The following is a 26,208-nucleotide window of genomic DNA, read 5'->3' as shown; positions in this document are numbered from 1 at the left end:
TAATGGCAGGGAAAGAACCCAGCTAGAGGAGGAATCTGGCTGATCACAAATCTTCACACAGGAAGCAGTGAGCACAAGCAGGAAATGAATGAAGTTACACAACTTTGAAGACTGATTCTTGCCTTCCACCAATAAGGCTGGACCTACTAAAACTTCCATAATCTCCACAAACACCACCCACCAATTACATGAGCCTGTAGGGGACATTTCTCACTCAAACCAAAGCAGGCAGCAACAGCACAATACATTGTTTTCAATTTACAGTTCCTTAGTGCATAACGATGTTGATCATTATTTTCATGTACTAATTTATCATTAGTATGTCCTCTTCAAAAAACTGCCCTTGCAAGTCTTTAGGCATATTACAATCACTGTGTTCATTTTCCTACTGTTTATTGAGTTTTATTATACACTTTGTCACATATATGTTTTTAAAATATTCTATCCCAGAATATGGCTTGTATTTCAATCACTTTTACAGTATAGTTAATGGAGAAAGAGATTTTTATGTTTTAAAAATTTAAACTTATTTTTTATCTATTATGTTTTTCCAGTGCATTAATACAATAATCGCTATATCTAAAAACTCCCTCCTAGTACAAGGTCAAAATAATTTTGATTATTTTTTTTCTGAAAGTTTCATTTTCATAGTGGTATCTACACTCCATTTTTGAGTTTATTTCTTCTTTCATGTTTTTTCTCTTCTGTGGAAGCTTCCTAATAATACAGAATTTAAATGGAATCACAATACAAGGAGGGAGACTGTCTCAACTAAATATCATATGATATCAAACTGTCTTAGTTAGGGTTTCTATTGCTGCGAAAAGACACCATGACCATGACAACTCTTATAAAGGGAAACATTTAATTAGGGCTGGCTTACAGGTTCAGAGGTAGAGTCCATTATCATCATGGTGGGACACACAGAAGTGTAAGAAAGCAGGCAGACATGGTGCTGGAGAAGGAGCTGAAAAGCAGCAGGGAGAGACTACCACACTGGGTGTGGCTTGAGCACATATGAGACCTCAAAGCCCACCTCCACAGTGACATGCTTCCTCCAATAAGGCCACACCTATTCCAACAAATTCACAAACCTCCTAATAGTGGCATTCCCTATGGGCCAAGCATTTAAATACGAGTCTATGAGGGTCATACCTATTTCAAACCACCACACAAACAAAATGTCAATACCAGGAAGGGGTTAGATCTTTTTGAATCATTGACCCAAGAGGTTACATAGACCTCCCCAGAGATTACAGGATATTGCCAATGCTATTGGTTAACTTCCACAACCCAATAGTAAGAGTCTATGCTGGAGGTACCACATACTTATGTCATCAAACACAGAGAAATAAAGCTGAAGCTCCACCAGAAGCTTCAGACCTAATGATGGCATTCATAGCACCGGAAGGTATCATACATGTGACTGGAGGGGGAAAAGCATTCATGGAGCTGTGAACCATGAAAGCTATAAAAGTAACTTGTCTATAAGCTACACTGATGCAATAGTGGCACAAATATAAGAAGTAACCAACCACTTCTTGTTGTTGTTGTTGTTGTTGTTGTTGTTGTTGTTGTTGGATTGAAGACTTACTCCATGAGATGGAATCCATACCCGACACTGTTAATGAGGCCAAGAATCTGGAACTAGATAGGTCATCATGGGCCCTAGGGAAAGACCAACTACAATGATTGTGCTAAGTGAATATAGTAATAAAACAACCCCTAATAACATACTGCTATACTCATAGATCAGTATATTGCTCAGCCCTCATTAGAAAAGCTACTTCTTCATAAGGTATTTGAGTGGATAAAGGAATTCTTGAAAGATATATCTGAAAAGATTTTTGCAAAGAAGAGCAACAGACTGAGAAAGCAGAAAGAACCAAAGGATGGCATGAAAACTACTTCTTAACCCTGTCACCAAGCTCTAGTTACAAGATTTACTCCTTTGTTATAGACTAAATTAATAACCCCTAAACATATCAATGTTGTGTTTTAGCTATCTCTGTATCTCCCAGTAACCCTGGAAAAGTGTCTTTCACATAGTAGGTGCTATGACTAAGGTGAAATCCAGAAATGAATTATTTTTACTGAATTAGAAACTGTCTTATTAGCTATTTATTTTGTGGAAATAATTTTTAGTAACTGATTACAAACAGCTCTTATGGAGATAGTTTATTGTCATAGCAATTTAAGTACATTTTAGAATCCATGGAGGCATGGGAATATATTGTTTGTAGTGAGCATTGTATTTATTTATAGGCAAGTCTTTAGTGTCTATGAAAATGTCATCATAATATGAGGTTTTAGTTGAAGACATATATGGCTGGACTATGCAGATCACTTAATAGTCTATAGCATCCTGTGCTAATAAAGATAATAGTTCCATGTTTCATATATTCACAATCCCTCAAAGACATGAAATGTTTTGTTTGTTAGGGTTTTTGTTTGTTTGTTTGTTTGTTTCTCTGTGTAGCTTTGGAGCTCGCTCTGTAGACCAGGCTGGCCTCGAACTCACAGAGATCCACCTGCCTCTATGAATTGTTTTAATATATCAAATATAAAATCATCCTGAACTCCATACTTTCTGTGTCATATAAACTCCTCAGAGCATTTATACTTTGTGACGATTAAAATTGAAATCATCCCTATTTCCCACATGTTTTCTATTATTCTTATATTATTTTGTGTTGTTTTAGTTATTTTTGAAGCTGTTTAACTGTGAAAATAATACTATCACAATATTTGTTTTTATAATAAAAAATGAAGTATTTCCTAGCATGTGTAGCATTGGTAAGATTTAGTTTTTAAAATCTTTGTTGCTTAGCAGCTTTTCAAATATGTTTGAGATTCATTCATCTGATGGAGGTTTTTCCATTGTTTATAATCACAAAGGCAGTACAATATACAATGGCATTCCATTTTTTTTACAAGGAAATCTTGGAACATTATTGATATAGCAATGAGACACCGTGAGACATGGGCCTTAAACATCGAAAATGTCTTTGACAGACTCTTAGCTCCTGCTAAGTAAGTTCTTGGGGCCTCACAAACAAGAAGACTCTCACTATTAACTAGCAGAGTTGCTGAAAAAATACTGTGAGCATGTATTTCACTGACTCTCTTGAAACAGCAGTGTGATAACTCCACCCTGGTAGACGTGATCAAGAGCAGACAGATAAGATGATAGTGTAGCTTCTGCTCTAAACAATTTCAGAATATGCTTTTTAATTCTTATGTATCTCTTCTGTCTCTTGGAGCATCTGAAAGAGCAGGACTTCAGAAAGTAAACAGGATCAATCTCACGTCCATTTTTATGAAAAGACAAACCAGTCTCCAATTGCTTTCTCATCCTCAAACAAAACCTGGTCATCAAGATAGGCTAATGGTAATGGTATAGATTTCAAATAGGTTCAAATGTGACACTATTATTTTCTAAATAATATTTTTATCAATTCTTTAAGAATTTCATACTTGCATACAACACATTTTGAACAACTCTACTCCCCACTCGTTATTTTTCACATGTCACTGAGTCCAATTTGTACTGCTCTTATATACATATAGGTATGGGGCCATCCACTGGACCATGGTTGATCTGCAAAGGACCACATCCTTAAGGAAAAGACTGACTCTCCTTTAACTAGTAGCCATAAATGGTTAATATCTCCTCAGACAGAGGTGGGCACCCATAATCCCATCCCACCTCCATGGAGAATATTGATTGGATTGGCCTTGTACAGGTCTTATGAAATGAACCACAGCTGCTGTAAGGTCATGCGTATAGCATTCCTATCATGTCTCAAAGTCACTGTTTAGTCCTGGTACTACTCCCTGACCCCTGCCTCTTAGAGTCTGTCTGCTCTTCCTTCCAAGATGCTTTCGGTGCCTGGTGGGAAGGTGATATCCTAGTTAGGATTACTATTGCTGTGGTGAAATGCCATGACCAAAGCAAGTTGAGTGTAAATGGTTTATTTTAGCTTATACTTCCAGATAACACTTAGGGAAATCAGGGCAGGAACTCAAACAAAGCAGGAACCTGGAGGCAGAAGCTAATGCAGAGGCCATGGATGAGCACTGCCTACTAGCTTGCTCCTCGTGGCTTGCTCAGCCTGATTTCTTATAGAACCCAGGGTCACCTACCCAGGTATGGTATTGCCTACAAAGGGCTGACTCCTCCCCCATCAACACTAATTAAGAAACAGCTCTATAAGTTTGGCTATAGCCAATCTTATGGAGGCATTTTCTCAGTTGGGTTCTTTTCTCTTCTCTTAGATGACTATAGCCTGTGTCAAGCTGATATAAAATTAGCCATCAGAGTAAGTGGTACAAAAATCCCATTTATTGCTGACCATTCCACAGTCTCATTCTCTGCACTTTGTTCAGTTGTAAATTTCTATGTTAATTGTCATTCACTACACAAAGAAAAGTCTCTGTTGAGTGACGGAAACTTCACTAATCTATAGGTAAATACATGTCTTTAGAGAGAAATTTGATATTTTGTTCATTTAGAAAAATTATGGTAGTCTCTTCATGTCCAAGACTTATGACATCTCAAGCCATGAGTTCATGGTCAGATTTATGGTAGCAGACATGCATTTTTGCCTTAAGGAAAGAGCCTTAAAGCCAAGAATAAAGAGATTGATTGCCCTTGTAACATTCCTACCACTATTGCACCCATGGGCATATCTTTCCAAGACCAGTCTTTATTTTGGCTGACAGCATTCATAGCTTGGTATAACTATCAATGAAATTTGTTTCTCAGTAGCCTACATATCCCTCTCTGATACTATGAAAGCTAGCTACCAAGATGAAAGCTCATGTGTCAGTGCTAGCTTGCTTTGTCCATACCATGTGACCAAAGTATGTGATGTCTTCAGCAATAGGGTCTCATCCTAATTTCTTATAGGCAACAGCAGCAATAACAATAACTTGCATTTTTCTCATTAGTTTTCAGAAATCCTTAACTAAAAACGTAAGTGCAGGTATCCCACACCTGGCCTGGGCTTTTTATTTGGCAACCAATGTGTTCTGGGAAGAACATTGTTTCCTGTGTAGAATAAAGCTAACTGGTGTGTGTGTGTGTGTGTGTGTGTGTGTGTGTGTGTGTGTTATGCATATATTACAAAATAATAGAATAAAAAGTTAAAAGGTTTCCATGTGTCCTTTTCAAATATCCTTAGTGTTAATTATCTTTCTTCCACCACCTACCCTACCCATTCACTTATTTCCCTTCCCACACATACTTCTTTCCCATTGTCCCCTACCCCTTACATCTATCTCCATCCCACGTATATCTCCCTTCCACTTATTCACATTTCTCCTTCTTATCCACTGTGTTCTACTATCTTACCTCTCTTACAATCTTTCTTCACTATGAACCAGGCACTCTTTTCTAGTTTCCTGGCTTCTATAGCTACTCCAAGTTAAGCAGACAAAACTAAAGACTCTATGCTAAAATCCACATATAAGTAAGGATGTGTGGCATTTGTCTTTCTGGGTCTGAGTTAGTTCACTTAGAATAAATTATTCAAGTTCCATTTATTTAATAGAAATTTTTCATAATTTTGTTTTCTTTTTAGTGGAATAAAATTCCTTTGTGTAAATGTAGCACATTTTCATTATCTATCCATCAATCAATGAACATCTGGTCTGTTGCCACCTGTTGTGAATGGACATGGATAAACTTGTGTCTCTGTAGCAGGTATAGTAGATAGTTTCATTAAAAAAAAGTCTAGGATATTAGAGAAGAAATACTGAATTGTATATAGCAATAGACTATTTTTTGTGATAGATCCTTTTTTTACAGTGACTTAAGATTAAGAAAGTGAGCTTCAGAAGGTCTGATGCTATGTGATCCAAAAATTACACTTCTTGGTGTTTACTCAAAAAACTTGAAACCTTATGTTCACATACATACACAAAAAATCTGTACACATAGACACTTTTAGCAGATTTACTTATAATTACCAAACACGAAAGCAACTAATGTGCTTCAGCAGATGAATGGATCACTACATACCACAACTTGATAATAAGGTATTATTCACTACTAAAAAGTTATTCTATGAAGCATTAAAATGACATAGATCTTAAATTAAAATTAATAGTTTTAATAAGTCAAATTGGGTAGAAAACATGCTGAGTAATTCCAATTATACAACATTCCAGAAAAAGAAAATGACTGATTTTTGCCAGAGTTTGACAAGGTTTTAGTCAATGATAGAATGGTAGAAGAATTAAAAAATAATAGAGCACAGAAGATCTTTAGGAAAATGAAAAATATGAAACAATAAGTGGATGAACATATCATTAAATGTATATCTGAAATTATAGGATATACAGCACCTAAATTAACTATGGCTTCTGTGATTTTGATGGCTCCAGGAACACATCAGTGGGAGGAAACTCTGGTGTGGAGTATTGATAACATGAGAGCACTGTGTATATGCGTAGGGAGTGGGCTGTCAGGGAAATCTCCATAACTTCCCCTTCTTTCTTCACCTTCTATGCTCTTTGCGTTGTAAGTAATGACTCACCAATACGGAACTATTTTTTTTCTTCCTTTCCTTCCATTCAGGCAAGAGCACTTCATCCTACACCTAAGGTGTGGGGCAAGGGCTCTGGAATTAGACTTCTTATCTTGCTGCCCAGCTTCTACCTCTTCACAGTTATGAGATGTGATGATGGGATGTTATTTAACCTCTGCACATTAGCATTTGATCATAACAATGGCATCTTTGTAATTACTCAGTAAATACTTTTTAGATGAAACTAAGAAGTTTAGCCCAAATCCAATAGTACTTTGATTTCTTCACAAGTCATTTTCTGGTCCATCTTTTACAAGTAAATAGACTAGTTTTACTATTATGAAAAAAATAACTTAAGACAACATTTTGTTTCATTATTTAATTGTGTAGAAAATTCTAAGGAAGGTAAGTCCTTCCAAGACCCTGACTTCAGTTTGCTACAGTTCCGGATGTTTTTAGGTTTATATTCATGATTAAACATTTTCAGAATCCTATTTTTAGTCAACTGCATTGGTATTTCCTAAGAATGGTATTCTGTACCAATTGAAACCAGCACAAGAAAGAAAAGGAAACAAAGGCTATGACATTTAGCACTGAGTGCCAAGCTCGCTTGTCATTAGTAAACAGAGGCTCTTTTTGTTAATTTCTGTATCCAGAAGCTGTGACCTTTGCCTGTTACTCACTGATGGCTTTAGGCGTACATTGTTTGTATGGTTCCTTCCTGAACATTCATCCTTCTTGTTTTCATTTTATTTTTCACTTAAAAATCACTTTATTCTTATCTAGACAGGAAGATAATCTTTGTTTTCTCTCCTTTGTTACTGACATTCATGATAAGTATCTAGAAGTCTAAAATAGCTCAAAACTCCCAACTCTGACATTGCACTCTAGAAAACATTTCCCTCATGCCCTTTCTTTGTAAAGCAGATAAGCTGAATGGAGACATTACAGAGACATTCCAGGTTCCTTACTGTTAAACTTATTTTACTATGTAATAATCGATTATAATCACGCAAGTCTGGCATGAGTGTCAATTATATGCATTTTTAAGTATCTTAGTGGCATTTTCCTTTAGTTTCCAATGGTATTCGAGATCCTACATTTAACTCTAACACAGTCAGTCTTCATTGTTTGGGGAAATAAGACTTGATAATTCACCCATTTGCTAAAATCGTGTTTAACTCCAAAATAGTATCTCAGTATTAGTGTACTCATTTGTGCAAAGTCCACAGGACAGAGTAGGGAAAATTTGAAGCCATCTACCAGATGTTCAAGCTGAGGCTGAGGAAAGCCATGCTTTGCCTTCCAGTTTTTACTCCTCTTCTACAAAAAGCCAGACTTCAGTCTCAGTCTACTTAGTGCCACACTGTCCCCACTCTTCGCTCTCCTTGATTAGTTTTCTGTTTAACATGCACCCAAATGCAGTGCTTGAAGTCCTGTCTAGTGTTATGAAAAAAGGATGACTGTGCTATGACTATGGAAATACACACGTGATCTCAATGTGCTTCGGGTGCCAGTTTAGTGCTTATGGCCATGTGTCTCATGTTAGTGAGTCAACAATATATATCAATTGTGTCTTTAAGGAGAAACACACTTGCAGTTACAAAGATAGCTCAGTTATGAGGGCCTGTTGCTCTTGCAGAGGACTGAAGCTCTGTTCCAAGAAGCACACAACTGCCTGTCACTCCAACTCCAGGCGATCTGATGTCCTCTTCTAGATTCCTCGGGTACTTGCATGTACATGTGCATACATGCATGCACACACCATAGAAAAATTTTCAACAGTTCAATTTTCAACAGATTTATGGGATGGCCATGAATAATAAGAATCAACTGAGCTTTGTTGTTGCCTCTTAATTATTTAAAATAAGCTACACAAGTAAAAATATTTTAATTAAAATCCTTGGTAATCTATTAACCTTAACAAACTTAATGAGTTTTTTAAAGTGTGGTTGAATTGCTCCACTAAACTGAGAGAAGCAAGCTCACTATGTAGCCAAACCTACTATTGTTCCATAGCAATAGCATGTCAAGATATCTCACCGATTATATGGTTTCTACACTTGCCAAAAAAGTGATCAACTCTACAAATTATGTGCCTTTAAGCTACATCTCAATATTTCATGCTCTAATTAGTTTTTGACTGTTAATCTTGAAGTGTGAGAAGCTATTATAAAAAGTGTACAGTTGCAGACCAGACATGATGTTCATGACTGTAGTCCTAGTCAGGACAGCCTGGGCTACACAGTGAAACAAACTAAAAAGAAAAAAAAAAAAAAAAAAAGGAGGATCCAGAGCTGACGGAGGACAAGGGACCCAAGCATGTGGAGTCCCACAACACACAGTAGAGGATACAGAAGTGGGGAGCACACTGGAGGTTAATGGGACAAAAATGACAGGAACCTATGTACACTGTCTGCAGGTTAATGGTCTCAAATCCCCTATTAAAAGACACAGGCTAGTAGGTTGGATTACAATACAGATTTTTCTTTTAGCTGCCTCAAAAACAAGTAGATAAGTAACAGTTGCCAACACTATCAAGGAGTAAAATGATAGAAGAAAAAAGGAATTCCAAGCTAAAGGAAGCAGGAAGCAAGCCTTGCTACTCTGACATCTGACAAAATAGACTTCAAACCAGATCTAGTCAGAATGGATGAAAAGGGTCACTCATATGATTAAGTGAATAACTAATAAAAGGATAGTATTATTCTGAATATATACAGAATACCACAGGGTGGGCCAAATGTCACAAAACAAATGTTATGCTAGATATTAAAGCACAAATTAATGTCAACACAGGAATAGTGGATGACTAAAACATTCTCTTCTTACCTCACCATTAGACAGAGCAACCAGACAAAAAGCAAACAGAAATGCTAGAGTTAAGTGCAATTGTAGATAAAATGGACCTACCAGTTGGTTATAGATCATTTTATACAAATATTAAAGAATACACACTCTTCTCAGCAGCCTATGGACTTTGACTGAAATAGATCACATATTAGGACACAAAACAAGTATCAACAAATATAAAAAATTAAATAATTTCTTATACTCTATCTGATTAAAATAGAATAAAAATAGAAATCAACGGAAAGAGAAATTAAAGAACTTGCATAAACACATGGACATTGAAAATCACAGTATTGCATGATGAGTGAGCCACTGAAGAAATTATTAAGAAAATTAAAAATCTCTAAAACTAAATAAAATAAAAACAATATATCAAAACTGATGGTATACAAAAATCTTACTATGAAGACAATAATATCCTGATACCCAATGTAGAGAAAAGCACAACAAAAATGTTAAATCAGTTTCCCCAATAAACATAGACTTAAAAATTCTCAGTGAAATATTTGTAATCTAAGCTCAAGAACACATCAAAAGATCATTCATAATGAATGATACCGTTGGCATTATTCTAGAGATGAAGTGTTTCTCTCTCACTTGTGTGTAGAATTCCTTTATCTTCTATAGTAGTGGTCATAAACTGCTTTAGTTTAGAGTGTGTGTGTGTGTGTGTGTGTGTGTGTGTGTGTGTGTGTGTGTGTGTGTATGTGTGTGTGTGCATGTTTTAATGGTATTCCATAGATCTCACATGGTTTCATTAATATTTTCTGATTTTTTAATTTTATTACTGCTGCATCTTCAAATCTGTCTACCTTGTCTTTAAGCAATGATCAATGATCAGTTCCATTGGTGAGGCTTCACACAAACTTCTTTATTTATTGAACTTTTTTATTTCTAAAATTTTTGTTTTATTTTTTTAAAAATATTGTTTGGTTTTTTAGAAGTTTTTTTTTTAAGATTTATTTATTATGTATAGTGTTCTGACTGCACATATGTCTGCAGGCCAGAAGAGGGCACCAGATCTCATTACAAATGGTTGTGAGCCACCATGTGGTTGCTGGGAATTGAACTCAGGACCTCTGGAGGAGCAGCCAGTGCTCTTAACCTCTGAGCCATCTCTCCAGCCCCTTGTTTTATATTTTAAAAATAATTTTATATCCTCATTGAATTCTTCTTTCATATTATGCATTAAATTTTTGTCTTAATCAGACTTTTATTCATATTTATCTTTGAATTCATTCAAGATTTTATTCCTGTCATCTTTGATTTTTATTAAACATTCTTATTAGTGTTCTTTTGAAATTTTTGTTTGGAATTTCATAAAATTTACTCCCATTGAAATATACTACAATGAAATCATTATTTTCATAAGAGTAATTTTGCCTTTTTATGTTTATCGTGTATTTTATAAGGACTTTACTTTTGTTTTTAGGCATTGGTTTAATTTTTTTTAATCACATATATTTTTTCAGTTGGAATATTTTGATGTTCACTTATTCCTGGCCTCTGTGCTGCTAATACAGTTCAGTAACCAATTCCTCAGTGTACCTGTTAAAGACACTGCGCACAATCTTTAGCTTCAGTCCAAGGATATACTATTACTGAAGAAACAACCACAATTGCTTCATAGGCTTGCTGTGAAAATACAGTCATAATTACATAAAAAAAAATTGTCTCTTCAACTCCAATAACTTGATGTGGAAAAAAGAATGAAAATGGTATTGTGTGTACTAGAATATTAGTTATTTAAAGTGGGAGTTGAAATTAGTATAAAACTGCCTAACTGTGCTTGTAGCTTAAACCTATGTGACCAGATTGATCAGTATACAGTGTCTTAGTGGCTTCCAAAGAGGTTGCCTGTGGGGTTGAACTTCTGCCCAGGTGTCAGAGGAAGCCAGTCATACCATCGGAGTTTCCCTGGCCTCAGCATGCAGTGTAACTATCCTACATACTATCTCCTGTCTTCAGCAGGTGCTGAGTGGTCCCACTGCACAGATTTCCATATATATGGCTCTTCTACAGCTATGTCCAAGTTTGCATTTGCTGTGCAGCTGTATATTCTCATTATTCCAGGACTTAGACTTCCTTGTGTCAGCATTCTTAGCTTGAGTGTGCTTCCCTTGCTGAGTTTCAGTTTAGATCAGCTTTCCTGGGGAATTTATGGACTCTTCAATTGCCCTGGCTGATGTTCTCAGTGCATGGAGAAGGCTTTGGAGTATGGAGAAGTGGTTGTCCAGATTTGTCTACTCTTTCCTGCAGAATAGCTTCATTGCAAAGATTCTCTTGATGTCAACCCCATTCTTTGCCCCGTCACAACAAGCAGTGATGCCATGATACAGCGTGGGAGAATAGCACTGTTTCCCAGATCCACATAGGGGCAGCTCTGTAGGTCAGTGATACAAGCCTTTGCTTCCAGATGGTTCCCCTTCCTATTTTGTTTACAGACTCAGTAAAGGGGGGTGAGTAAAAAGGGGTTTCTCCAGTGTGGTGTTTGGTGCACTAGCTACATTCTGAGTCTTTTGTAAATCTAATGTTCCACATTTCTGTGTTTTATCCAGCCACAGTCTGTTGTATGCTTTGACCCTCCATTTCTTTTCATGCTTCTCACACCATCTTGAAGTTGTGGATCAAATGTTTTCTTCCAGATGTGTGGGAATATAGGAGAGAGCTGATTTTTCCCATACTTGGCTATCTCCCAGAATTTCAAACTCTTCACATGATAACTGATTTTAAATCTCCATTTCTAAATTCGAACTTCATGTGTAGAAAAATATTAAACACATCAGTGAATACATCTAGGGATTCTCATCCATCCCACGTTTTCCATCCACAAAGCATTTCAGGTTTCCAATGATCCCGCAGTAATACATAATATGTAAAGAAGGTAGACAGATGCCAAACCTCTGTCTGCAGAGACAACTTTTTCAGGAAGAGGAAACAGAAATAGAGCTTGCTAAAACAGTTTCCAGGCCTAGAAGTATAAAGAGTTCTGTTTAAATTTGGCTTGTGTATAACAGAAACCACTGTATAATATTTAAAGCAAAATACAGGCTTTAAATAACATTTTGCATGCAGACTATAGAAAAATGGAACAACTTCTGGGTGTCCAGGAAGGACACATAAAATCTTTCAGTCATTCAGACTTTTGTCCTCCACAGTAAAAGCTTTCATATCCCAAGGATATAAATCTAGGATTTTCCTTCTTTTAAAAATAGTCTTGTAAAACTCATGTTTCCCTGTAACTATGTAGTGCTGAGTAAAGAAACTGTCAGCTATCAAGATGAAACATGCATGGTATCTCTATTATATAAATACTCATTTAATTTACGCTCATCATCAGCCCACTGCTAAAGACAAAATTTCACAGCTAAAGCCCACTTCTCTTTCCACTCTTTCTCAAAATAGTTATAGTTGAAAATCCTTATATTTCCATTTGATGGTATAGGAAAACAAAGCTGGAATAATCCTTAAAGCCATCTCTATGGGAGCTTGAGAGATTGATCAATCGTTAAGAAAGCTTCTTCCGGAGATCCCAAGTTAGGTTCCCAATATCCATATCATATAGTATCTGCTTGTACCTGCTGCTCCAGAAGATCTAATGCTTTCCTCTGGCATCCACATGCATGTGAACACACATGCACCCACACACACCCCACACACACTTAAATAAAAATAAAATAAAATCTTTTCAAAATTATCTCTATGCTATTTTTAATTATCTCCAAATTCCACCAAAATGATGAATTATATAAAAGAAAAATCCATTAAATTTACTTAAAACTTAGTTTAAAATAATTTGATTTTTTTCTTACTTTGCCAATCATTTTAAAAGAATCTTTTTATTTCATGATTTCATGTGTTGTATTTTGATAATACCCTCATTTACCTTCTTCTCCAAGAACTACCTTCTCCCATTCCATACTTACCTAATTTGTATTCTTACCTTTTTTTTTTAATCCATTGAGTCCCATTAGTGCTGTCTATGTGCCCTTGGGTGTATGGCCATTCTTGGGGGGGGGCATATTAGACTCTATGGACCACACCCTTAAATAAAATTAACTCTTCCTCTTTCAGCAGCTATTACCAATTGCTTTCCAGCTAATGGTAGGACTCTGTGCCCACCTCCTTCTTCCATGCTTGCTGACTCTGAATATATGAGGACTTGAGATTTTGTCTTTCTAGCTCTCATAGGGAAGGTGGAGAGAGTCTCAAGACTGTATGTAGCCTCTGTATTCCTGGTCTGTTGATTTTCTGTCTGTGTCCTGGAGCAGAGAATCCCACTACTATCAGAGGCTAGCTATAACATCACAATGCCCCATCCATCTCTATTGTAGCCCTTAGAGAGGGCATAGCAACAGCTTAGTTCTGGATTCCTGCTATCCCAGAAAACATCTTAAGTGGTGTAATTTTATTTAGCTTAATTATAGATTCTTGGCCTTGAGATCATTTTAATTACCCATTGGATGCAATCATGGTAAGTGATGGATAGAACGTTTGTTTCTCCTCAAATTGCATGTATTGAAGTTCTAGCCCTCAAGTTAGTAATATTTGCAGATAGATCGATAAGGAGTTAGTAGGTTCAGATAAAGTCTTAGGGATGCTCCCACATCCCTCCTTTCCTCCATGCCATTTGAAAATAGCCCAAAGTCAGATTATGAAATGCAGATCTCTATTGTTTATGTAAGTATTCTGTGGTATTTTGCTACAGATGTCTATGCTAAGACAGAATGATTAGGTTCCCCATGGTGCTAGCTCCGAAGCATTTTCCCTCAGCCATCTTGAGTACTCTCAATGTATCCATTAGCCACTGACTTGAGGATGGGATATAACACTTGTTTATTCAAAGACGGTTGTGCATGGCCTTCCTGTTAGTCTCTAGGTGTTCACACAACTGATTTTATTCATCAAACTCTTCTAATCTGGGCTACCTGTCAGGCATGAATGTATTTATAAATACATAAGCCAAAAGGATGGATGTAAATCTAAATCACTATGCATATTAATAAAGGATTTAATAAAATCACAGAGATACAAAGCTGAGCTCTAACTTAGAAATCAGCAAACCCTGAATATTGAAAAAATTCAATAGCTTATCCAAATTCAGTCAAAGTAGACACGGACATAAGACTAACATTCTTGTCAATCTGTTGTGTTCAACTTTTCTTAATTACAGCTTTTAATTGAAGAAAATGTTGTCAAATAAAGAGCTAAGATAACTGTAACATTATGCATACATATGCCCTATTTTGTCTTTCAAGGTTTTGGAAACATTGGCATCATCATGTCTGCTTATTCTTTGCCTCATGCTGAGCTTATACCATGACAAATAAAGTCGTAACAGTAACCATTGCTTCTTGTTCTTTTAATTTAAATTGTCATCCCCTAAACCAAAAAATCTCCCACATCAAATGAAGTGAAAATTAGGGAGACATACTTGCTAAGAATTTGAGATTGGAGAGATAAACAAGGCAATTCATGCTTTAAGCAAAATACAGCCAATTGAAGAAATTGACAGCTGTGCAGATCTGTCAGGGGGAACTAAGCCAGGATCGTTTCAAAACTGCTATAATCAGAAACCAGCATCTTGCAATGAAATAGAAGAGAAGAGATAATTTGTTTTGGAAGAATCAAGGGAAATTCCATGCAATAACTCTCAAATGGTGTGTAGTAATAATACAGAAATAAATAGTCAACGACAGAAAATAAAGGAACTGCTGTGCACAAGAGTATGCAGAGAGCTGGGCAAAGACAGGTCATCTACAGTGAGCACTGAGGAAGACAATGGAGAATGGCTGGGTCATGGCTAACCAGAGAGTACTTGGAAGGCAGGTCACCGCCAGAGAGATCACATGGGACTTATTTACATTTTAAAGATTTTACTTCAATACAGTAGATAAGAAAAGGAAATCATGATCCTTAGGAGATAAACAGTGAGGTTTCTATTAATGACAAAATTACAGTGTTATAGCAAATGCACAATAATGCATTTCCAAATATTCCCCTTCTTGCTCTTCATTTGGGCATTCAGAACATGTCTGACCCATGTTCTCACTGGCTATCAGTGAAATCTTATCACCACAGTTATCTTTACACTGTGATTTGTTTTAATCTTTTCAAAACGTGCTGATGTTTTCACTTATTGGCTTTCCAAGATCCTGGCTGAGGTTCCAGTTTTCACTTAAGAGCTCCTTGGCTCCCCATCTCCATTCATCCATCACATGCTAAAAGTCCATCCAAAACTCTGCGGCACATTTCACTTTTTCCATTTCTTATAATCCTCGTATTACATTGGCCTCTTGAACACCTGAAAATAAGACTCAAGTGAGTTCTGGTTCAGATGCTGCAAGGACTTCATATTTTATTATATTATTATTATTATTATTATTATTATTATTATTATTATTATTATTATTATTACAGAGTACCGTCCAATGTGCAGGTTGCATTCATGCAGTTGAAAACAGTCTTAGGTAGCTTCTTTGGTTATGGTTCACTCTGACTATGATAATGAGAAGGACAATCATCCATGAGTTTTTTGTGATGCCTTGGGGGATGACTCTTGGGATTAGAAACAGTACTTACTATAAAAGCTAGAGGACTTGAGTTGAAATCCCCAGCACCCACATAAAAGCAAGGCACGTGCTTATAACCACAGAATAGGAGGACATAACCAGCTAGACCCTGGGAACTTTCTGGACTGCCTGTTTTGTGTAACTAGCAAGTTGATTAAGATACATTGAGAGATCCTGCCTCAAATAAATAAATAAAAAATAAATAAATAAATAAATAAATAAATAAATAAATAAATAAATAAATAAAGGCAAAGAGTGATTTTAAAAAGCACATGCAATAATCCTCTTCTGGTCTCTGCAAGCATTCCTAGATATGCACCCACACAGGCACACACACACACACACACACACACACACACACACTGGGGATGGCTAGGTAGTTGGGCTTTGGCTAATCAAGTGTTTTATTGTAAAACTGACTCCCATATTGTCTGCCCCTGCATATAATATTTTCCATGAATGTTAAGCCACATCATTCTGATGGTGGCTGCTGGAATTAGTAAAATATTTTTATTTTGTGGAAAATTGGCATTTTAGTAAAGTGATTATCCATTTATTTTGTTGGGGAAAAACCCTAGTTTCATAGGTAAACCGGATTTGAAACATATATGCTACTCCCCTTCTAATGCCCCTCCATCTCTCTACTTCTTTCTCTCCACCCCACCACTACTTTCTCTCTTTCTCTTCTGTATATGTATCATAAATACTCCCTCCGCAATTCCTCATTGATTAGTTTTAAAGATCAAACAGGCATTCATTTGAGAGTGAACTAATTTTTGTGGGTTTTTGTTTGTTGTTTGAGTTTTGTGTTTGCTTGTTTGTTTGAAGGGGATTGTTGTTGTTTTTAGAAATGAAAAGCCTATGATGCAGAAATGACATATTTTAGATGTACAAAGCTAACCTAGGAAACCCAAAGCTCTCAATCCATCCTACACTGAGAAAGCTTAAAACAATTTAAATTGCTTTGGAAAAGAGCATGAGTCTTTGTTCTGACTTGGAAATAATCTTGGCTTCTGGCGAAGAAATCAATTACATCATATCAATTAACTCAAGGACAGAAAAGTCTGGCCAAGACCCGGCTGACCCATTATTTAGAAGAAATCAGCTTTGGCTAGAGGAACCTTTTATGTAAGTGAGCTAGTCTCAGTAACCACTGCAGAATCCTACACTTTGCTTAAATCATCTTGCCCAAATTCATGTTTCAGCAAACACTCCTTATTCATGAGATAGTCTAGCTTTCCACACCAAGAGATATGTCTCTGTTCAGTTTGTAAGTCACTGTAGTAAGTTTATAAAATGCTGCAGTAGGGCTGGATGGGATATAGTGACGGAATGTTAACATGTGCACAGCTCTAGCTTCGATCCCCAGAACCATAAAGTAAGAGGTCTAGGATATAAAACACACAAATTGACCCTTTTTCCTCAGCAATTTAGTATCATTTTTACAGTTATTTTTCAACTTCTTTACAAATACTGCCTTACTTTCTGAACATTACAGCAATGACTTCTAAGAACACACTCATATCTTCATTAAAATCTCATCAGTTGTTTTTAATTAAACTTACCTGCGTTTTTTGATGGAACCTCTGCTGTCAGTACTCACATAATTAGTCGCAAACAAGCATGATAACAGAGCTTGCTGATTATAGAGTAAACGGGAGGTAAGTGGTTTATAGAAGCCGAAACAGGAAAGTAACTCTACTTCCTACTTCTAGGATTGAAGGGAGTTGTCTGGCATCTCTTTGTGTGAAATGTCGAGTAGTAGTTATAATAATACCGTAAAAAGTGGTGCTGTAGATGTGTTAGGATGGACAAAAAAAGTATTAGTTTAGTATATGCTCAAAACTGTTATCCATGCTTCTCTTTCCCAGGAGGAAGTTTGGAGTGCTGATGCAGCCGTGCTTTTCATTCAGCATATAATCTCACTGAGTGGCCCATGGTCTTCATAATTACATAAAGTGAAAGCCAATTAATGGCAGAAGATGGAGCCGATTTGATCCTTCCTAAATACCACCACATTCTTGTCAGCCAAGATCTAAACAGAGAAAATTTAACACATGTGTTTTCCTCAGCTAACTAGTCCAGAATTTATGGAGGTGTCATTCTGAAATTTTTACTTCACTTAAATCCAAGTGACTGGTTGTTTTTCTCATTAAGCCCAAAGAAGCCATCATTGGGTCATATTTCTAGCATGTGCTTCAATAACATTAATTGACTCATTTCCTCCAAGTAACATTTGATGTTATATTTCAAATCTATTTACTGGACTCACCAATAAGAAAAGTTTAATGTTAAATCTAAAGCTAAACATCACAATAACTTACTCAAAATTGTCGACTATAAATTAGGTGAAAGGGACAGGTGTGGGGAAAAAAGGAGCCAAGTGATGAGATCAAGAGAAAAGTAAATTGAATGAAAACAATTTCATAAAACTAAAGATAGGAGTTGAATTAAGCTCAAGGCAGATGAATATGAAGAAATCTATAACTCTATCCCAGGCTGAGTCGGACTCTTTTGGACAACCTAGCATAATACCAAATTAGCCAGCCTTGAAAACATACACACACACACACACACACACACACACACACACACACACACACACACACACATGCCAAGGCTGGACTCCCCAGCATCCATTGATCTCTGCATTGTGTCCAGCTATGGCTTTCTGTGATAGTTTCCATTTGCTCTAATGATAAGCTTCTCTATGAAGATTGGTAGCTACCTTTGTCTTGGGCATAAGGATAAGATTTAGAATTTATTAAGAACTATCCTGGTCTAGTGAAGTGGTGGTAGTAGATCCTGTCTAAGGTCAATACCTCAGGGAAGCTGACCAGGACACGAGTACCAGGCATGATTTTCCTCCTGTTAACTCCAATTAGATAGCTGTTGGTTGCCACCAATACATGTGTGCCACTTCTTGCACCTTTATGCGTATCTTGCCATGCTGGTAACAGCTGTAGTTCATCGATGTTGCAGTTTATTTGTTTCCCTCCCTTGGCTCATTCATAGCCTATTTTTAAACTGGGTTGTTTGTTTTCTTAATCTTTTGGGTTTTTTTAATTCTTTGTACATTCTGGATATAAATTCTCTATCTGATGTGTGTCTGAAAAGATTCTTCCCCACTCTGTGGGTTTCCTCTTCACTGAACTGATGATTTCCTTTGCTATAGAGAAGCTTTTTAATTTTTTGAGGTCACATTAGATAACCATAGGCTTTGATTCCTAAGAAAATGGAGTCCTATTTAACAAGTCTTTTCCTGCACTTGTACCTAGTAGCATACAGGGTGTGATTTTCTTCTGGTAGTCTTAGCATTTCAGGTTTCACATTGAGGTCTTTGGCTCATTTAGAGCTGACTCTGGTGTGAGGCAATAGATATGGTTTCACATTGAAGTCTTTGGTTCATTTGGAGCTGGCTTTGGTGTGAGGCAATAGATATGGTTTCGTTCTTCTACATGGGAACATCCAAGGTCCCTAGCACCACTTATTTAAGATTCTAAATATAAAAACCTTCAATGTGTATCTTTGGCAGCTTTGTCAAATTACCAGATGGCTGTGATTTGTGTCCTCATAATTCGTTTTTATATTTTGTTTCCATTGGTCTACATTTTTGTTTTGTTCCAGTACCATACTGTTTTTACTACCGTAGTTCTGTAATGTAGCTTGAAATTAGGTCTGTCAATTCCTCTAGTATTGACCATTTTGCTCAACATTGTTTTTGATATCTGGGATCTTTTGTGGTTCTAAGTGAGTTTTAGAATATTTTCTATTTCTGTGAAGAATGCTGTGGGTATTTTAGTTTGCACTGCATCAGTTGTAAATTGCTTTGGATAGAACGGTTATTTTCACAATATTAATTCCACCAGTTCATGAGCATAGGAGGTCTAATGCCCTTTTTTCCTGCCTTTTAACAGGAATACTATTAATTAACAACAACCCAAAACATAGAGAATGTCTTTGGTCTAAACAGAGGCTTAGCATAGGCCAATCCAGTGAAACAGATCACTATCATAGGGAGACTGAGATAGGGAGGTTCTCAGGATCACATGATTCTTTGAGGCTCAGAAGGCGGGGGTAGAGTGGATATCTGACACACAGGAGACCAGAACCAGAACCAGAGAGGCTATGGTCAGAAAAGTCACAACACCAAGAGGCAGTGAGAGAAGCTGAGCTGTTTAATCAACTCCTTGGATAGACTCAAGGATGTGGCTACTCCTGAACAACTCACACTTGGGAGCCACCTCGAGTGGCTGGAGGAGCAGCCACCTGAGTCAGAGGGTGATGCAGGATAGGCAGGGAAAGCTTCAATGCCTCCGACTCCATCTTCTGGTGCTCCTGCCCTCGGGTTCTGCTTCAGCTCTGAGAGGGTCCTGGCTGACCCCAGAGGCAAAGAATTGAATGGTGGATGGCACACCCTAGCTATGGTGGCACAATGACCCTGAGGCAGGGACAATGGTTCCCACATAGCTTTATAATTTAATTTTACATATCAGCCATGGATTCCCTTGTTCTCCCCCTCCTGCAACCCCCCTCCCGGCCTTCCCCCCAGCCCACCCCCCATTCCCATCTCCTCCAGGGCAAAGACTCCCCTGAGGATTGAGATCAACCTGGTAGATTCAGTCCAGGCAGGTCCTTTTCAATCTCTTTCTTCAGAGGTTTTCGTTATAGAAGTCTTTAACCACCTTGGTTAGGTAAGACTCAGTTGTTGGTAATACCACACATTTCAGATACAGGACTTTAAAGCATTAAGCTGGAACCAGCATCAATGCCCTTTTAAAGGACTTGCTTTCATAATATCAGAAGGTACTATGCAAGTTGCCATCGAAGCAGGTAATCAATAGTCCTACCCAGCTATAAGGCCTATGAACATTAGCAAGGACTAGCTAGGCAAGAAATCATACCCAGTGACGTGATAGTGACACAAAGAGTCCCACCCTGTGCCAATATTTTATGCAGAAACCATTGGAAATAATTCAATTCGTGCACAATTTCCACAATCAATAATTTACCATTATATGGATGATATCTTTTTAGCTGATCTGAAGTCAGATACTTTAGAAAGCATGTTTGAAGAAGTAAAGAAACTTTTGCCTCACTGGGGATTACAAAGTGCTCTTGAAAAAATATACAAAGAGGAGATTCTATTAATTACTTAAGATATAAGATAGATCTACAGAAAATTAGACCCCCAAAAGGTACAACTCAGGAGACATCGATTGCGGATGCTTAATGATTTTCAAAAATTGTTAGGAAGCATTTCCAACTTACAGACTATCATTGGAATATATAAAGATAGAACAGCAAATTTGGCCAATATCCTAAAAGGGGACAAGGACTTAAATAGTCCAAGAGAATTATCAGCTGAAGCTGAGAAGGAATTGGCTCTAATAGAAAAGAAAATACGAGATGCACATGTGAAGCATATGAATCCAGAACTTAAATGCATTCTAGTCATATTACCCTCCAGACACTCCCCCACAGCGATTTTGATGCAGAGGGAAGATATTATATTGAAATAGACATTTCTACCACATAAACTGAATGAAAAATTAAAGACATATATGGAAAAGGTCTCTGAATTGATCCTAAAAAGAAAATTAAGACTTTGTCAATTGACAGAAATGGACCCAGCAAAAGTTTTAGTACCTTTAACTAATGAATATATGGGAATATAATGAATACTGGCAAAGAGCCTGCAGTTAATTTTTGGGAGAGATTAACAACTATTATCCCAAAAGCAAGAGAATAACATTCATAAAAAGAACTGAATGGGTCCTTCCTCACATTGTATGACAAAAACCAGTCTCTGGAATCCCTATATTCTATACTGATGCAAATAAAACAGAAAAGGCAGGATATAAATCAGGAGATTTAAATAAAATGGTTCAAAGTCCTTACAATTCTGTACAAAAGTCAGAACTATATGCCATTCTTATGGCACTTATGGACTTCACAGAACCTCTCAATATGGTTACTGACTCTCAATATGGAAAGAGAGTTGTTTTACATATTGAAACTGCTGAATTTATTCCTGCTAAAACTGAATTAACTCCACTACTTATGCAATTACAGGAATCATCAGAAATAGGGAACATCCTGTATATATAACACACATCAGATCCCATACAGCTCTGCTAGATCTTCTAGCACAAGATAACAATAAGATAGATCAGTTATTAATAGGTAATGTGCTAGAAGCCTCAGAATTTCATAAGAAACACCACGTAAATAACAAAGGTTTGACTTTTCCATCATTGGCTAGAAGCCAAGGAAATCATGAAAAAAAAAATGTCCTACTTATTCCTTCTATAACCAAACTCCATCACCTACAGAAAGTAATCCTAAAGGTATACAAAATAAAATCTGGCAGATGGATATATTTCATTTCACGGAATTTGGAAGATTAAAATATGTACACCATACCATTGGCACCTATTCAGGATTTCAATGGGCAACTTCTATGAGATCCGAAGAGGCTGATTCTGTAATTGCATACCTATTAGAGATGATGGCCATCATGGGAATACCTGTACAAATTAAGACTGACAATGCTCCAGCAGATGTCTCGAATAAGATGAAACAGGTTTTTGTTTATTACAATATAAAGCAAATTACAGATATACCACACAATCCCACAGGCCCAGGAGTCATAGAAAGATCTAATCGAACTTTAAAGGATATGCTAAATAAACAGAAAGAGGTAACAATGACCCCTAGAAATAAATTACATAGTGCTTTATTAACCTTGAATTTTCTCAATGCTGATGAGAATGGAACAACAGCTGCAGAGAGACATCGGACAACAGACAAAAACTCCTGAGCTAAACCAACCAGTTGACTCCAAAGATGTGTTGACCTCAGAATGGAACCCAGGATACGTCCTATTCTGGGGAAGTGGTTTTGCTTTTGTTTCAGCAAGAGAAGAAAAGCTATGGATACCAACAAAATTAATAAAAATTCAGTTTGAACAGAAGAAACCCCTTGATGAGAAGAAGTAATAGCTCATCCACCAATATGACAATTCTACAAATTATAAGAAAAACTCAACAAATAAAGGTTGGGGCAGGGTTCTGGTTTTTTACTTTATAGGATAATAGAAGTACCCATCTTCAAAAAATCATAAAGCTTTGGACACCTAGACATCTACAATAGAAGGCAAGGACCTATTGGTACCAATATACTCTACAGGGTAATATCTCACTGCCTAACATCAATATCTCTTTACCTCTAAAATAATTATGGTCCCAACTCACTTATAAATCAAGCTGGCTTTGGAATTGGAATATGGCTCTCTCTCCTTCTCTAAACCCAAGCATATTGCTAAAAGAAAAATTAGGAGAGTCTGTCTCATATCAGAAGAACCAACTGATATAGGACAAAAGAAAACCAATAATCTAGGGACCATTGTTGTCAAGATTCTATTTCTTTCCATGCTTATCCTTGATTTCTGGGAATCCTTCCTCCAATCACCCTAAATCCAAACTTTCCATTTTGATATTAATAATGTCCAAGTTTTCCACAATGGAAAAATGCGTCTTTTCAATAGCAATCTCTGAGGTCTCCAGAAGGAAGATGGGGCCCCACAACAATGACTCTACCTGGTCCATAATGATGCCATTGAAGCTAAAAACACTACTCAATGATCAGCTTTGGACTGCAAACTCTTCAAGATAGTTCCAAGATGAGATGGTCCATCATATTACACTTCTAGCCAGAATTTCAGATAATTTTACCCATTACTTTGAGACTAGCTACAAATACTACAGCTAGTACTATTGAGACTTAACCACTTGGCTTTTTTATAGGATCCCACAGAGATACTGTCACTACCGCCCCCCTAAACAGCAGGAAGCAATTTTAAGAAAATGACACCCCTTCTCCCAAAAGTTTTAATTTTCTCAGGGTTATGGATAAGTTGTTATAGGGTTGGGAATGGAACAATAAAATTTAGACTCAAGATTATTTTTTAGAAAAGAAAAAAGGAGGATGAATAGGTATAGTATATTAAGGTAGATTACTGTATCTACTAGTAAACTAATTTAACAAACTATAGCCTAGATAATTTGCATTGATATGGATTCTTATATATTGATACAAATTAAAACTATTTTTCTACTCTTACTTGAGATAACTTATATATTGATACAAATTCAAAACTATAATTGTCATATTGTACACATGTCTCTACTCCTATTTGAAATATTTTGTATCTTGATACAAATACATTATTATATTCACCATACTGTATGTATGTTCTACCTCTGTTTAGGATATTTTATAAATTGATACATATATAGGATATTGTTATCATATTGTACTATGCATTTCTACCTCCATTTAAGATATTTTGTATATTGCCACAGTTTTGAGGTCATTGTACATCTATTTACAGACTATTTACCTTGTTTATGTGAAGCCTTAGTCCTTAAGTTGTTTAGGTAGATAAGACTTACCGATTAATAGTCACCTGTGCTTGTCATTTCTATCATTACGTTAGGTTTTCCATATTTACAGAAACATATGTCATATGGATAGGTAATCTTCAAACATTTCATAGACCTAGAGAATATGACATTTAAATGTTTTGATAACGTAGAATTCTGTTGACAGGAGACATGATTGCTTCTGACAGCATCGATCAGCTCCCGAGAGAATATTGGATTTCCAAGACACTCTCTTTGGAAGTTTGTCTTCTTCTTGGTACAAAATGGCCTGCTGGGCATAGAACTGCCCTTGCCTCGACTGCTGAGAGTATGAATCCTGTCCTTTACAGACAAGTAGGACCCAAAAAAAAGCAACTACTGAAACTTGCCATGGCAGGGTAAGATGGTCTTTCAAAATTTCTGCTTCTCAAAATGGTCTGTTAGATATTCTAGGCCTGTAGCCAAAAGGGATGCCCCAATGGTGCTGAGAAACTTTAGGTGACTGTCCAGGCTGCCAGCCATCTCTGTGTGTTCTCACAATTTTTCGGAAATCGCTTGCTTGCATTTCCTGTTTTCTCAGGTATCACATTATGTTCCTTCTCAGGTCTTTGATGGAGTTGAATACTAGATAGTTACAGTTATAATCCTCCATATCTTAGCTAAGAATATTTCAGATACTAAAGTTAGATTTTTTTTTTAAATAAGACAGCTATTGGAGTAATCTCTGTAACATGCCATTTACCTATATTCTGGACATCTCTGGATTTTAGTGTGTGTCTCTTGTTAATGTTGTTCTTGCTGGTTGTATTTCTATTTTTGTTTAAGTTATTACATTTCCCCTCTCTCGGACAATACATGATAATCATTCCTATTGTATATAGTTTTATATTGTTAGAACTTCCTTATTTAGACAAAAGGGGAAAATGTAGTGGATATCTGTTCTATGACTCTGAAGTACAGCCATAAAGATGTAGCAGCTAACTGCTCTACCTGCCTATGACCTTGAAGTACATTCCCCTGGGGCATGGCCCCTTGGCTCCCCTTAAGACCTGAGATGTACAAATCCAGCTCTCTTCTCTCCTTTGTGGGCTTGGATGTAGGACTGACTCAGACAGCTGGAACAGCGTGAGACTGTGCCCCAGCATTCTAGAACCTATGACAATTCTGTTCTGTACTGTGAGTTTTTCTCCCCTAATAAATTCCTTTGCCTTTTAAGCAGACTCCATGGATTTCTCGCTTCACTTCTATCTTGGAGGTAACCAACAACTATCTAACTAGACTTAAAACACTCAACAGGTAGAAACTCATGCCTGTGCTGTAAACCTAACCAATTACTTGCAGTCATTTAGATGCTAGAGGAGAACCTAATACTGTCATTTCCCTAAACTAATGTAATTTACAACTCTATTCTAAATACTTATCCTTATAGCTACAGATAAGGGTAGCTTTCACCTCTCATCAAAGAAGTTCATTTTTCCAATAGTTGGAGACTACTACAGAGATCCATAAGTAGTCAAAATGCAGACAGTAAGTGTTCATGGGGTACCCAACCCTAAATGATCATCTTCAGTGCTCAGGAAACATGACAAAAGAATAGGCAGAGAGATTGGAAGATCCAGAAGACCAGGATATCTGCTTCTAGATAAGGGATAATGCACCCATAAATTCTCAACAATATAGCTATCTGAACAAGACCTGTGTAATCACAATTCCAGTTGTCATATCAATATGGGTGGGAGAAATTCTACAAGGTCTTTCCTCTAGATCAGTGGTTATCAACCCTTTAATACAGTTCCTTATGTTGTGGTGACCTTCAACTATGTA

The 26,208-nt window shown here is 36.7% G+C and overlaps 1 long non-coding RNA gene across 1 annotated transcript; it reads right to left on the bottom strand.

Moving 5' to 3' along the window:
• Nucleotides 1-15,245: 15,245 nt before the first annotated feature.
• Nucleotides 15,246-25,525, bottom strand: LOC119088352. Its single transcript, XR_005092009.1, has 2 exons — nucleotides 25,375-25,525; nucleotides 15,246-15,690 (listed from the first exon to the last, which is right to left on the bottom strand). It is a non-coding gene; the product is annotated as an uncharacterized LOC119088352 (long non-coding RNA).
• Nucleotides 25,526-26,208: the final 683 nt, after the last annotated feature.

The sequence above is a fragment of the Peromyscus leucopus genome, chromosome 7 (assembly GCF_004664715.2).
Source record: "Peromyscus leucopus breed LL Stock chromosome 7, UCI_PerLeu_2.1, whole genome shotgun sequence".
Classification (NCBI taxonomy): Eukaryota; Metazoa; Chordata; class Mammalia; order Rodentia; family Cricetidae; genus Peromyscus; species Peromyscus leucopus.
The sequence above is the reverse complement of the archived record's forward strand: the minus strand, read 5'-3'. Positions and strand labels throughout refer to the sequence as shown.